This window comes from Schistocerca gregaria, chromosome 10 (genome assembly GCF_023897955.1).
Source record: "Schistocerca gregaria isolate iqSchGreg1 chromosome 10, iqSchGreg1.2, whole genome shotgun sequence".
Taxonomy (NCBI): Eukaryota; Metazoa; Arthropoda; class Insecta; order Orthoptera; family Acrididae; genus Schistocerca; species Schistocerca gregaria.
In genome coordinates this window covers 118884470-118898744 of record NC_064929.1, presented here as the reverse complement: position 1 = coordinate 118898744, position 14275 = coordinate 118884470, and the positions used below count along the sequence as shown (strand labels likewise).

The 14275-nt window shown below is 42.8% G+C and overlaps 1 protein-coding gene across 4 annotated transcripts in view; it reads right to left on the bottom strand.

Annotated features, from left to right (window-relative positions):
• Nucleotides 1-8257: 8257 nt before the first annotated feature.
• LOC126293454 (uncharacterized) overlaps nucleotides 8258-14275 on the bottom strand; it is a 146291-nt gene continuing 140273 nt past the window's right edge. For all 4 annotated transcript variants that reach the window (XM_049986696.1, XM_049986697.1, XM_049986698.1 and 1 more), the window contains one exon: nucleotides 8258-8448. The gene's annotated coding sequence lies outside the window, so the exon portion shown is untranslated. The remainder of the gene's footprint in view (nucleotides 8449-14275) is intronic.

Sequence of the window (14275 nt, the reverse complement as noted above, 5' to 3'; positions counted from 1 at the left end):
TAGAGATGCTGGATGTAGTCCTGTGGAACGGCTTGCCATGCCATTTCCACCTGGCGTCTCAGTTGGACCAGCGTTCGTGCTGGACGTGCACACAGCAGCAATGCAGGCTGCTATTCTCCCATGGAGACAACCGTAGAGATGCTGGATGTAGTCCTGTGGAACGGCTTGCCATGCCATTTCCACCTGGCGTCTCAGTTGGACCAGCGTTCGTGCTGGACGTGCACACCGCGTGAGACGACGCTTCATCCAGTTCCAAACATGCTCAATGGGGGACAGATCCGGAGATCTTGCTGGCCAGGGTAGTTGACTTACACCTTCCAGAGCACGTTGGGTGGCACGGGATACATGCGGACGTGCATTGTCCTGTTGGAACAGCAAGTTCCCTTGACGGTCTAGGAATGGTAGAACGATGGGTTCGATGACGGTTTGGATGTACCGTGCACTATTCAGTGTCCCCTCGACGATCACCAGAGGTGTACGGCCAGTGTAGGAGATCGCTCCCCACACCATGATGCCGGGTGTTGGCCCTGTGTGCCTCGGTCGTATGCAGTCCTGATTGTGGCGCTCACCTGCACGGCGCCAAACACGCATACGACCATCATTGGCACCAAGGCAGAAGCGACTCTCATCGCTGAAGACGACACGTCTCCATTCGTCCCTCCATTCACGCTTGTCGCGACACCACTGGAGGCGGGCTGCACGATGTTGGGGCGTGAGCGGAAGACGGCCTAACGGTGTGCGGGTCCGTAGCCCAGCTTCATGGAGACGGTTGCGAATAGTCCTCGCCGTTACCCCAGGAGCAACAGTGTCCCTAATTTGCTGGGAAGTGGCGGTGCGGTCCCCTACGGCACTGCGTAGGATCCTACGGTCTTGGCGTGCATCCGTGCGTCACTGCGGTCCGGTCCCAGGTCGACGGGCACGTGCACCTTCCGCCGACCACTGGCGACAACATCGATGTACTGTGGAGACCTCACGCCCCACGTGTTGAGCAATTCGGCGGTACGTCCACCCGGCCTCCCGCATGCCCACTATACGCCCTCGCTCAAAGTCCGTCAACTGCACATACGGTTCACGTCCACGCTGTCGCGGCATGCTACCAGTGTTAAAGACTGCGATGGAGTTCCGTATGCCGTGGCAAACTGTCTGACACTGACGGCGGCGGTGCACAAATGCTGCGCAGCTAGCGCCATTCGACGGCCAACACCGCGGTTCCTGGTGTGTCCGCTGTGCCGTGCATGTGATCATTGCTTGTACAGCCCTCTCGCAGTGTCCGGAGCAAGTATGGTGGGTCTGACACACCGGTGTCAATGTGTTCTTTTTTCCATTTCCAGGAGTGTAGAACTTCACGAAACCGAACAAATTCCGTGGTAGCGCGCCAGCCTTCCACTCTGGGGGCCTCGGAGCTAATCCGCTGGGGTCCCGACACATCCATTGTAGTTTCATGATAAGACGTACCGAGAACAAACCCGTCAACAGCTGTTAGTTCGCGTAGAGAAAGTCTTTTACAAATTGTGTCGGCCATGAAAAAGGCCTGTTTTGTAGCTAGGTCATTATTTACTTTAAGCAGGTGCTCGAACTGGCGACCCTCTGACTCGACACAAGCTTGGTAATACGATATTGCAGTGCCGATGTTATTCTGATGACGATGGACTGCGGCGACCACAGCCGTTGCTAAACACATCAGATGAATTCGCAATTGTGAATGGTGACTACCATCAGCTGTAGACCGGAATGATGACAACGAAAATTTGTACCAGACCGTGACTCTATATAGTTCCCCAAAGTCGTTTAATGAACGAAGTAAGAGCATATGGACTATGAGACCAATTGTGTGATTGGATTGAAGAGTTCCTAGAAAACAGAACGCAGCACGTCATACTCAATGGAGAGAAGTCTTCCGAAGTAAGAGTGATTTCAGGTGTGCCGCAGGGGAGTGTCATAGGACCGTTACTAATCACAATATACATAAATGACCTGGTGGATGACATCGGAAGTTCACTGAGGCTTTTTGCAGATGATGCTGTGGTGTATCGAGAGGTTGTAACAATGGAAAATTGTACTGAAATGCAGGAGTATCTGCAGCGAATTGACGCATGGTGCAGGGAATGGCAATTGAATCTCAATGTAGAAAAGTGTAATGTGCTGCGAATACATAGAAAGGTAGATCCCTTATCATTTAGCTGGAAAATAGCAGGTCAGCAACTGGAAGGAGTTAATTCCATAAATTATCTGGGAGTACGCATTAGGAGTTATTTAAAATGGAATGATCATATAAAGTTGATCGTCGGTAAAGCAGGTGGCATACTGAGATTCATTGGAACAATCCTAAGGAAATGCAATCCGAAAACAAAGGAAGTAGGTTTCAGTATGCTTGTTCGCCCACTGCTTGAATATTACTCGGCAGTGTAGGATCCGTACCGGATAGGGTTGATAGAAGAGATAGAGAAGATCCAAGGGAGAGCAGCGCGCTTCGTTACAGGATCATTTAGAAATTGCGAAAGCGTTACGGAGATGATAGATAAACTCCAGTGGAAGACTCTGCAGGAGAGACGCTCAGTAGCTCGGTACGGGCTTTTGTTAACGTTTTGAGAACATACCTTCACCGAAGAGTCAAGCGGTATATTGCTCCCTCCTACGTATATCTCTCGAAGAGACCACAAGGATAAAATCAGAGAGATTAGAGCCCACACAGTAGCATACCGACAATCGTTCTTTCCACGAACAATACGAGACTGGAATAGAAGGGAGAACCGATAGAGGTACTCAGGGTACCCTCCGCCACACACCGTCTGGTGGCTTCCGGAGTATGGATGTAGATGTAGAACTCGAATTTCCCACGTATCGCGAACGGTCGCCTTACCACATGGTTATCATGTCTGTAGCAAAGAGGAAAGAACTGCGAATGTCAGAAGCAAAATAATTATCTCAAACACTTTGAAAACACCAGAGCATAATAGAGAGTTAAGGCATAAAGAATCGAGACTAAATATTCAGACATTGTCTCGGTTCCCTTGCTGATCTTCTTAGAGACCAGTGACAGGTGTGCATCATAGAAGCCACGCCCTAAATCTCGCTTACTACGTGGAGCTAACTGCTGTCTGAAGACGCGGAATTGGGACTCAATAGTAAACAGGACAAGTATTGAGAGAGAAGAAAGATTAATTGAGTTCTGTAATAAACTTCAGCTAGCAATAGCGAATACTCTCTTCAGGAATCACAAGAGGAGGAAGTATATTTGGAAAAGGCCGGCTGATGTGGGAAGATTTCAGTTAAATTACATCATGGTCAGACAGAGATTCCGAAATCAGATACTAGATTGTAAGGCGTAACCAGGAGCAGATATAGACTCAGATCACAAAAGAGTAGTGAAGAAGAGTGGGCTGAATTTTAAGACATTCATCAGGAAGAACCAATACGCAAACAAGTGGGATACGGAGGTACTAAGGAATAACGAGATACGCTTGAAGTTCTCTAAGGCTATTGACACAGCAGTAAGGAATAGCTTAGTAGGCAGTAGGGTTGAAGAGGAATGGAAATCCCAAAAAAGGGAATTAACAAAAGTTGGGAAGGAAAACGTAAGTACAAAGAAGGTAATTGCGAATAAACGATGGGTGACAAAAGAAATACTTCAATTGCTCGATGAAAGGAGGAAGTACACAAATGTTCAGGGAGACTCAGGAATAGAGAAATACAAGTAGCTGAGGAATGAAATAAATAGGAAGTGCAGGGAAGCTAAGATGAAATGCCTGCATAAAAAATGTGATGAAATCGAAAAAGAAATTATTGTCGGTAGGACTCAGTCAGAATACAGGAAAGTCAAAACAACCTTCGGTGACATAAAAAGCAAAGGTGATAACATTAAGAGTACAACAGGAATTCCACTGCTAAATGCAGATGAGAGAGCGGATAGGTGGAAAGTGTATATTGAAGGCCTCTATGAGGGGAAAGATTTGTTTGATGTGATACAAGAAGAAACATGAGCCGATTTAGAACAGATAGGGGACCCGGTGTTAGAATCAGAATTTAAAACAGCTTTTGAGGACTTAAGATCAAATAAGGCGCAAGGGATAGACAACATTCAATCAAATTTCTAAAATCGTTGGAAGAAGTGGCAACAAAATGATTATTAACGTTGTGTGTGTAGAATGTATGAGTCTGGTGTCATACAATCTGACTTTCGGAAAAACATCATTCACACAATTCCGAAGACGGTAAGAGATGACAAGTGCGAGAATTATCGCACAATCAGCTTAACAGCTCATGCATCCAAGTTGATGACAAGCATAATATACAGAAGAATGGGAAAGAAAATTGATATGCGCTAGACCATGATCAGTTTGGCTTTAGGAAAAGTAAAGGCACGAGGGAGGCAATTCTAACGTTGAGGTTAATAATGGAAGGAAGACTAAAGAAAAATCAAGACACGTTCATAGGATTTGCCGGCCTGATAAAAGCGTTCGACGTGGTAAATTGGTGCAAGATGTTCGAAATTCTAAGAAAAATAGGGGTAAGCTATAGGGAGAGACGGATCATATACAGTATGTATAACATCCAAGAGGGAATAGTAAGAGTGGACGACCAAGAACGAAACGGTCGTATTAAAAAGGGTGTAAGACAAGGATGTAGTCTTTCGACTGTACTGGTCAATCTGTACATCGAGGAAGCAATGATGGAAATAAAAGAAAGGTTCAGGAGTGGAATTAAAATTCAAGGTGAAAGGACATCAATGATATGATTCGCTGATAACATTGCTATCCTGAGTGAAAGTGAAGAAGAATTACATGATCTGCTGAATAGAGTGGTCTAATTAGTAAAGAGTATGATTTGAGAGTAAATCGAAGAAAGGCAAAGGTTATGAGAAGTAGTAGGAATGAGAACAGCTATAAACTTCAAATCAGGATTGATGATCACGAAGTAGATGAAGTTAAAGAATTCTGCTAACTAGTCAGTAAAAAAACGAGTGACGGACAGAGCAAGGAGGACATCAAAAGCAGACTAGCACTGGCAAATAGGGCATTCCTGACTAATAGAAGTCTATTAATATCACATATCGGCCTTAATTTGAGGAACACATTTCTGAGAATGTAAGTGTGGAGTACAGCATTGTGTGGTAGTGAAACATGGACTGTGGGAAAACCGGAACAGAAAAGAATCGAAGAATATGTGGTGCTACAGACGAATGTTGAAAATAAGGTGGACTGATAAGGAAAGAATACAGAGGTTCTTCGCAGAATCGGGGAGGAAAGGAATATGTGGAAAACACTGATAAGGAGAAGGTACAGGATGATAGGACATCTGTTAAGACATGAGGGAATGACTTCCATGGTAGTAGAGGGATCTGTAGAAGGCAAAAACTGTAGAGGAAGACAGAGATTGGAATACATACAGCAACTAATAGAGGACATGAAACGTCCCCTCAGAAAAATTAGTGAATTACTGTGCTGATAAACCTCTTACCTTAATTGCTTTTCAGACATTACTCTATTTACTTATTCTGATCAACACTAAATTGACACACAATATTTCTAGCGCAACGCAGTCTGACTTTCAATAATCCCTACAAAAGAATGGCCCTGACCAACAATAACCTATAACTTTCATGAATCACTTACCTCACAGAAATCTTCGATATTCGAACTACTGCAATAGAAAACAACTGAAGAGCACTTGATTGCAACAGTTCTTAAAACGTTAACTATCTCTTTTAAATATATTTTGAAACTATTTGAAATACTTACTAACAGCAAAAATTATGTAATGCATTACTGAAAACTATATTTTAATATATCTCTTTGGCGCAGCTCTGTCTCAGATTCTTTAACTACGAGCCACCGCTGCTATGGCTTTACCACAAAATTGTTTTGCGATAAAATACACACAAAATACAATTGGTAGAATTAGAATTGGTAGAACATAGGTTTTTTGGGTCGTTATCATCCTTCTGTTACAATTAATAGCACAAAGCTGTAAACTGTGATCTAGGTGCGTAGTTTACACAAAATTTGTAATTTATATGAAAAATATGCATCCGTGGGAGGCACAAGTTCAAATCACAAATAGTAAAACATGAGACTGAAAAATTTTTTGCGAAGTTATAATTAATTTAAAAAAATATTTGTAATGTAAAATGTTCTCAAACATCCAAAAATCGTAAACTCGAAAAAAAGTAATATTATGTACAAGGGGACTTCGAACAGAAAGTCACACATGTCATCCCTCGCTAAGACAGTGGCAAAACAAAGACTTGCACATTGGCGGACGAGACAAACAACATTTAACACAGCCTTGCTGCAAATACTGTTCCGCTGTGGTATACTTAATAGCTGGCTCATGGTGAGGGAGTGAAATCGTATGGCAACTCAAAATGTTCTCCAAAGTGGTATTTAAATTTAATTAAATGCAATATATTAATATAAATTATATATATGTATGTTAAACCAAAAAAATTAACCTAGTGTTTTAAATTCATTGTGTAAGGTTAAGTTTAGTTTATTTCAGATAATATATCAATATTTTTAGACTTCTTCAAAAATACTGAAACTATAAATATTGACAATCCAATCAATTACAGACTATGTGGAATAGTATGATTCTTGTGGGTAAAACGTCTAAATTGCACACAGATTCACTGTGAAATTCTGTCGTTATTTGGACCAAATGCTACATCACATCCAGCTGTAGATAAGTGGTACGAAACGCTTGGCAGAGGCCACACCAGCACGGCCGGTGCTCATCGGGAGTGAAGGCCGCTGACATTGATCATCGATGGGTCGTAGCAATCACAGATCCTCCAGTGATGAGGAAGTTCACGCAGCAGTTCTAGAATGTAGAATGGCTCCTTGGCTGCAAGAATGGCCCCGTTGTTGTTTTGTGGAGACTTGGTGACTGTGCTGAAAAATGGCACCATGTGTGTGTGTGTGTGTGTGTGTGTGTGTGTGTGTGTGTGTGTGTGTGTGTGTGTGTGTATGTGTGTGTGTCAATCCGAAGTGTAGTGCAGCACTCGGTGAAAGTTACCTGGCTCACCATAATGATGTGTAACTTGCTTTTGGAAGTTCCCTCATGCAGCACTGGCAACAGTCTTGCCGCAGTGGATACACCGGTTCCCATGAGGTCACCGAAGTTAAGCGCTGTCGGGCGTGGATGGGTGACCATTCAGCCGCCATGCGCTGTTGCCATTTTTCAGGGTGCACTCAGCCTCGTGATGCCAATTGAGGAGCTACTCGACCGTTGCGGCTCCGGTCAAAGGAAACCATCATAACGACTGGGAGAGCGGTGTGCTGACCACACGCCCCTCCTATCAACTGAGGGTGACACGGCGATCGGTTGGTCCTGATAGGCCACTTGTGGCCTGAAGGCGGAGTGCTTTCCATGCAACACTAATTTGGGGCACTTTTATGTCGGCACTAAAATGGTGAAGGTGCACAGTCGCAGAAGTCTATGGTCACTGTCAGATGGCTCATATTATTCAACAAGAAGCTGATTTTCTGTCAGTCCAGATTGATACTGAAATTATGTTTGGACTAATGGAGTCAGGAGGATTGGGTTGTTTTGGTGAAGACCAGACAGCCAGGTCATCGGTCTCATCGGACTAGGGAAGGACGGGGAAGGAAGTCGGCCGTGCCCTTTGAAAGGAACCATCCCGGCATTTGCCTGGAGCGATTTAGGAAAGTCACGGGGAAACCTAAATCAGGATGGCCAGACGTGGGACTGTACCGTCATCCTTTTTTTATATTTCTTATGCAACGCCAACAAAAATAAGTATCTTTTGCAAAATCTAGACTGACAAAAAGAATCTAATGTCTAATGATCATCGACAACATCTGACTCCGGGTAAAATACAGAAAAGTGCTTATTCTGCTGGTATATAACTGCATTAAAATCGTTTCAGTTAGGTCGTCACCCACAAAGGAAATTTTGTGTCGTCAGCCAGTTGTCAGTACAGAAGTCACACTATGTAGCTGACAAATGCACCTACAGTAAACAGTTGCACGCTAATACACTCCAACAAACACATCCTCAACAATCCTTTGTTTTGTGCCTACATAGTAACCACTATCCTTCGAAGAAGTCGTCAGTGCAAACGTAGCCAGCGCCTGCACAGTCTGACAAACAGGGACTGCATTAGGAGTCACACACTGATTGCACACACAGGCCCCATTTTCCTGGTCCAACCAAATTCTTAACAGTGACCAACTGGAAGCTAAGTGAAGTATCCCTGCTGCAGGTCCTGTTCCTCAGATACTTGTTCCCCCTCGCACACTCTGCTAGGAGCAGCCGGCTCGGTGATCTGAAGTCTGGCAGCGTCGGTGTGACACCATTGTTGCCAGTGCGGTGTTGCCAATGCGGAGGGACCAGCTGGCAGCCATTCGGCCCTGTGAGGCTACATACTTCTGACCTTCACCAGCTGCTGTCCAGGTCAACACGGCGCCCACAGCCAGCTGCCTCGACCTGCTGGAAACATCAGACAGCCTTTTAGGATGCTGTTTCTTTCACAGTACTTTCACAACATTGCATGCAACATGAGTAGCTGGTCTGAGATAAGCAATGCAGCCAGCCATGTGCCGTGTTTTGATATAAGGGCTTCGAGTTTGGGACACAGCTCAAATGGAAAAGGGAGGTGTTGATATCACTGCCATTAGCAAATGGATTTGTCGCATTCCAAACTACTTTTCTCACATAATTCGGTGCAAACGTTTTATTATGCTTCTCAGTTCTCCGGCAGCAGAGCAATCATTTTAACCCATTAAGTAGCAGTGTCCTATTTTGAGGACAGAGCACATATTTATTAATAAATACACAACAAATTATTAATTTGCATCTATTACTGTTCTACGTCATTTGTTGATGTTTTTTATAACAAATGTATGCTTAGAGGAAATTAAAAGCAATAAATCCTACCATTAATTGATTATTGAATACTAAGGCACACTTTTCGTTATTACAGGTATTTACTTTATCGACAATTTAGTAATATTTGAAATATGTGGCAAAGATCTTTTTGCGATTATTTATATTCAACAATGTGTCTTTTAAACTACTTGCATTGTTAGCTCAATTGCAGTTATATTCATTGTTTTCCATTGTTATAAAATTTGGTGTACTCGAAATAGGACACTGGGACTTGGTGTTACCATTTCAGTTATTTGTATTGCTGCACGTTCCAATATGAAGCTCTGCTACTGCTGATGTATTTTCTTTTTATAACGTGGTAATTTTAACAGATTTTGTTGCTGAGATAAGTAATGACCCCTCTTTTATATATAAATTACAGGATATGAAGTTACTTTGAAATTTACAGTGCGTTATGTAAGTATATTTATGAATATGTTACCCATTAGTAAATAATACAGTTTATCCGACGCAAGCCTATTAGATCTGGCTATAAGTTGTGGTCTCTTTGTGGAGCAAGTGGCTACTGTTTCAAATTTTATTTATACTGTGGAAAGGATCCAGAAGATACTGCAAGGGATGACCTACTAGTGGGATCAAGAGTAGTCCTAAGCATGTTGGACTGCATTGAAAAACCCGAGAATCATTGTGTGTACTTTGACAATTTCTTCACTAATAGAGATCTTCTGACTCATCTGAGAAATTTGGGTTTTCGAGAATCTGGGACTGTCAGAGAGAATCAAGTCGGTGACTGTCCACTACTGAGCAGCAACGAACTGAAAAAGACAGTCCGAGGGAACTATGACTGCCAGTTCGACAGGAATGGTGAAGTCTTATTTGTGCAATGGCCACGACAAGAGATGCGTTACAATTGGTACAAATTTTGACAAAGTTGGACCTCTGGGAGCAGCTACGCGGTACAGTAGACAAGCAAGTAAGAAGACAAAAGTGCAACAACCTGCCGTTTTGAAGTCGTATAACGCGTACATGGGAGGTGTTGACCATGACTGGTTAGTTGGAAAATACGTGATGGTAATTAGAGGGAAAAATGGTACTGGGTCATATTACACGTTTGCTGGAAATGGCCCTCGTAAATGCCTGACTCTACTACAGACTAGGGGAAAAACGCACAGGATTTACTGGATTTCAGACGTGCTGTTACAGTTACTTACCTGAAATTGGACACTGCAAGACCGAATATTGGACGTCCAATGGAATACCCATCAAGTCAGTTGAGAGTGATACCAGACATCAGGTTTGATGGAATTGGTCATGTTATTGACAAAAGAAGCACGCAAAGAAGATTTGGAAGAGCTAAGTGCAACGGGAAACCAAAAACATATTGTGATAAATGCCGTGTAACACTGTGTGTGAAGTGGATTGTACCATTCTACAAGAAATAAATAGTTGACACTAAAATGCAGTTTAGTATGCTATACTATACTGTTAGATCCCAGTGTCCTATTTTGAGGACGGCCATTATATCAGCATGCATAAATATTCCTTGGCTATTTTTGTACTTAGTGTGGTTCATACACTATCTACATTATAACTAAGGAATAAAAAACTCAATTTAAAAAAATTAATTTGGGACTTAATGGGTTAAACATCTTGTAAAATTTTGATATGAAAAGAGCTCTATGGCTGTAGTACCGGGTGATCAAAAAGTCAGTATAAATTTGAAAACTGAATAAATCATGGAATAATGTAGATAGAGAGGTACAAATTGACACACATGCTTGGAATGAGATGGTGTTTTATTAGAACCAAAAAAATACTAATGTTCACAAAATGTCCGACAGATGGCGCTTCATCTGATCAGAATAGCAATAATTAACATAACAAAGTAAGACAAAGCAAAGATGACGTTCTTTACAGGAAATGCTCAATATGTCCACCATCATTCCTTAACAATAGCTGTAGTCGAGAACAGCACTGTAAACCATGTCCGGAGTTATGGTGAGGCATTGGCGTCGGATGTTGCCTTTCAGCATCCTTAGAGATGTCGGTCGATCACGATACACTTGCGACTTCAGGCAACCCCAAAGCCAATAATCGCACGGACTGAGGTCTGGGGACCTGGGAGGACAAGCATGACGAAAGTAGCGGCTGAGCACACGATCATCGCCAAACGACGCGCGCAAGAGATCTTTCACGCGTCTAGGAATATGGGGGCATAAACATCGTACGTTCCAGCAGGTGTTTATCAGCCAGGCTGGGAATGATGCGATTCTGTAGCATATTGGGGTACCTCTCACCCGTCACGGTAGCAGTTACGAAACCAAAATCACGCATTTCCTCGAAGAAAAAAGGCCCGATAACGTTAGATGTGGTATATCCAACCCATACCGTGACTTTCCGTGCGGTGGAGTTTCCACGACAGTTCTAGGATTTTCGGTAGCCTATATTCTGCAGTTGTGGCCGCTGACAGACCCTCGGAGCGTGAAATTAGCTTCGTCGGTCCACAACACGTTACTCAGCCAATGGTCATCTTTCGCCATCTTTTGAAACGTCCACACCGCAAATGCAATCCGCTTCACTAAATCGCCAGGTAACAGTTCACGATGCCGATGGATTTTGTACGGATAGCATCGGAGGGTACACGTCAGTGCCAACCAAACAGTAGTGTAAGGAATTCCGGTGCGACGTGCGACTGCACGAGCGCTGACTTCCCCGTGCATAGACGAACCCGCTACAGTCTCCATTTCTTCCTGAACTGTCTCAGCAGCATTACGCCTTGTGCTCGGTCGGCCACTACGGGGTTTATCGTCTAAACAACTCGTGGCTTCGAACTTCGAAATCATTCTCGCCACAGCTGCATTTGTCAACGGACCTTCACCCGTTCGAATCCCCTTCCTATGGCGATAGGATATTAACGCTGAACTAGCACATTCCCCTCTAAACATTCATGGTGGTGTCTGTTTGTTCTATATCGTGTCTCCCTACCACTTTCGTGCAACGACGCTCTGAGCATGTTTTTAAGGGAATTAACTAGTTTGAACCTGGGACCTGTTGCTGGTAAGGAGACGCCAGACCACACATGACATGTAGAATTCAGAAGAGTTCAGCGAGACTAGCGATGATATAATCAAATACTAAATGATCTCAGCGTCAGCTCCACTGCACTCCCTGTAAAAGAATCTTAATACTAACTAAATTTAGTGGAAAGGGTTCAAGGCTTTCCTATTTTTAGTTAGCTGGTAAAATAACGTCGAAAAAACAGTTAAGTTTACCACTGGAAATTTTATTCTACTCACAAAACATCGTTTATAAATTGCACTATTGATAAAAGGAAATGTTTTAATACAGGATGGTAAAAACCAACTGCGTTCAACAAAAATGTGAACGAATATTCCCTAAATGGGTTTCCAAGTTCTACAATCGATCGAAGGATGACCTATGCCATATCACATCTATAATCTAGGTTTAAATTAAGTTTCACAAAAGAGAAAACTATCAAAATGGTCTACAGTGACCCTCAATTATCTTCAATTACTTATCTAACTTGTCGTAAATTACAGTGGCTGATGTGGCTTCTCAATAACTATATAAAAGAAAAATCATCGCGTTTCAGATCTGTTCTTCAAGTTGCAAATGTGAACACCATGAGTTTTAATTAACGATCGACACTAGTATTACGCAAAAAGAGGGTGTAACAGATGAGACTTCTGCAGTTCTGAGTGAAGCCTTATGCCCTCATAAATGCGGCATCGCGTGCGTTCATTACCTTGTCGGTGTCTAAGCAGCGTCAGGGCGGCAGCCTCCGGCGCAGCAGCCATCCAGCCAGCCGTCTCGGAACTAACTCTCTCCTAACTTCTCCTTACTACAATTTTACCGAAGTTAATTTAAAAAAAACTATCTGGCTATGTTATCTACTGACCAATCAGGGTCTCAATGTTAACCTTAAGCTCCGCCTACAAAAATTCTGTCTATCCAATGAGAAAGTTATACTTTTCGTGGTGGGGCAATGTTTTTTAAAGTTTGCAACGTAACAGAGACGATAAAAAGTCTCACGCTAAAACCTGCATCTAGTGTGGTCTTTTTAGCGTTATCGTGAGATCTATACTGTTCTTCTGGAGGGCTCTATCTTTTAACATGGGCTGGAGGATTGTCCTAATGTAACAGACACGCGAAAGAGTCTCACGCTAAAACTTGCGGGTGGTAGTGGCCCTTTTGTGTTATCGTAAGATCTATACTGCTTTTATGGAGGGCTCTACCTTGTTCTAATAAAACGTCATGTCATTCCAAGCATGTGTGTCAATTTTTACCTCTCTATCTACATTATTCCATGGTTTATTAAGTTTTGAAATTTATATTGACTTTTTGATCACATGGTATATTAATTTTAAGGGTTATCATTTAAAGAAAAGCCATCCACATGTATAATTTGGACAGTTGATTTAAATCACATCGTTATTGCCTTCAGCTTTACTACCAATTAACTTTCAAATTACTCAAAAGGCGCTTGCTTTCTTCCTGGACCTTCGGTTTGTACTTATTACTGGTTTCCTGCATTAAGATAACAGCAAGCTTTTAGTTTACAATTCAGTGCACTTAGGAGAGATCCTGTTTTTCTTTATCACCCTCAAAGCAACAGTCATGGAATGGATAAAAGTTAATAAAACATTATGTTGTGTACATAGTTCCGCGTAGTCACCGCGTACACAACTTTCCTACTAGAACGCGGCCCGCAAAGCACAACAGCGCAGGCGCAGCACTCATCCGTCTCCACACTACGAGATGGTGCTGCCATAGAGACAGACCAAATTCTGCTTCCGACGATCCGCGTATTAATATGTAATGAAGCCAATGAGATTGCTGCTAACATAGAACCTTTTCTCCTCCCGTATCACACTCGCACAGTGATACCTGAACGCGCGAGGTATTATAATGAGTGTACAGACCTCCGATTAGTCAGTCTGCATTACTCGTTACAAGTCTGCATTTGTCTGCACCAGTCTATAGTCAAGTTTCAGTCAGCACCTAAGAAGATTATCATATTCCTCTACGTAGCCATGAAAGTAATGACTAGACACTTAGTCAAGTATCAGAGATATATGAGAATAAGAGTAACGTACCACGGCCAAAGGAACTTCAGATTGTCAATTGTAAATAGGATCCAGAATCAAGTTAAGTAAGGTTTATGCTTGTTATTATTTTAATAAATGTCTATGAAAATTAATCAAGTTCTGTTTAGAGTTGGTCACCGTCAATCTGCAACTCTAAGCGTGCAAGTGGCATTTCTATCGTCTGACCTAACGGCAGAAGATAAACACGCCACGGTAAGACCACGAGACATATTGCTGACACTGGCCTACTTCGTTAGAGCGACAAGTCAAATAATCTGATGGTGTGAGTATCGAAGGTCTTACAGTAGGCACACCAC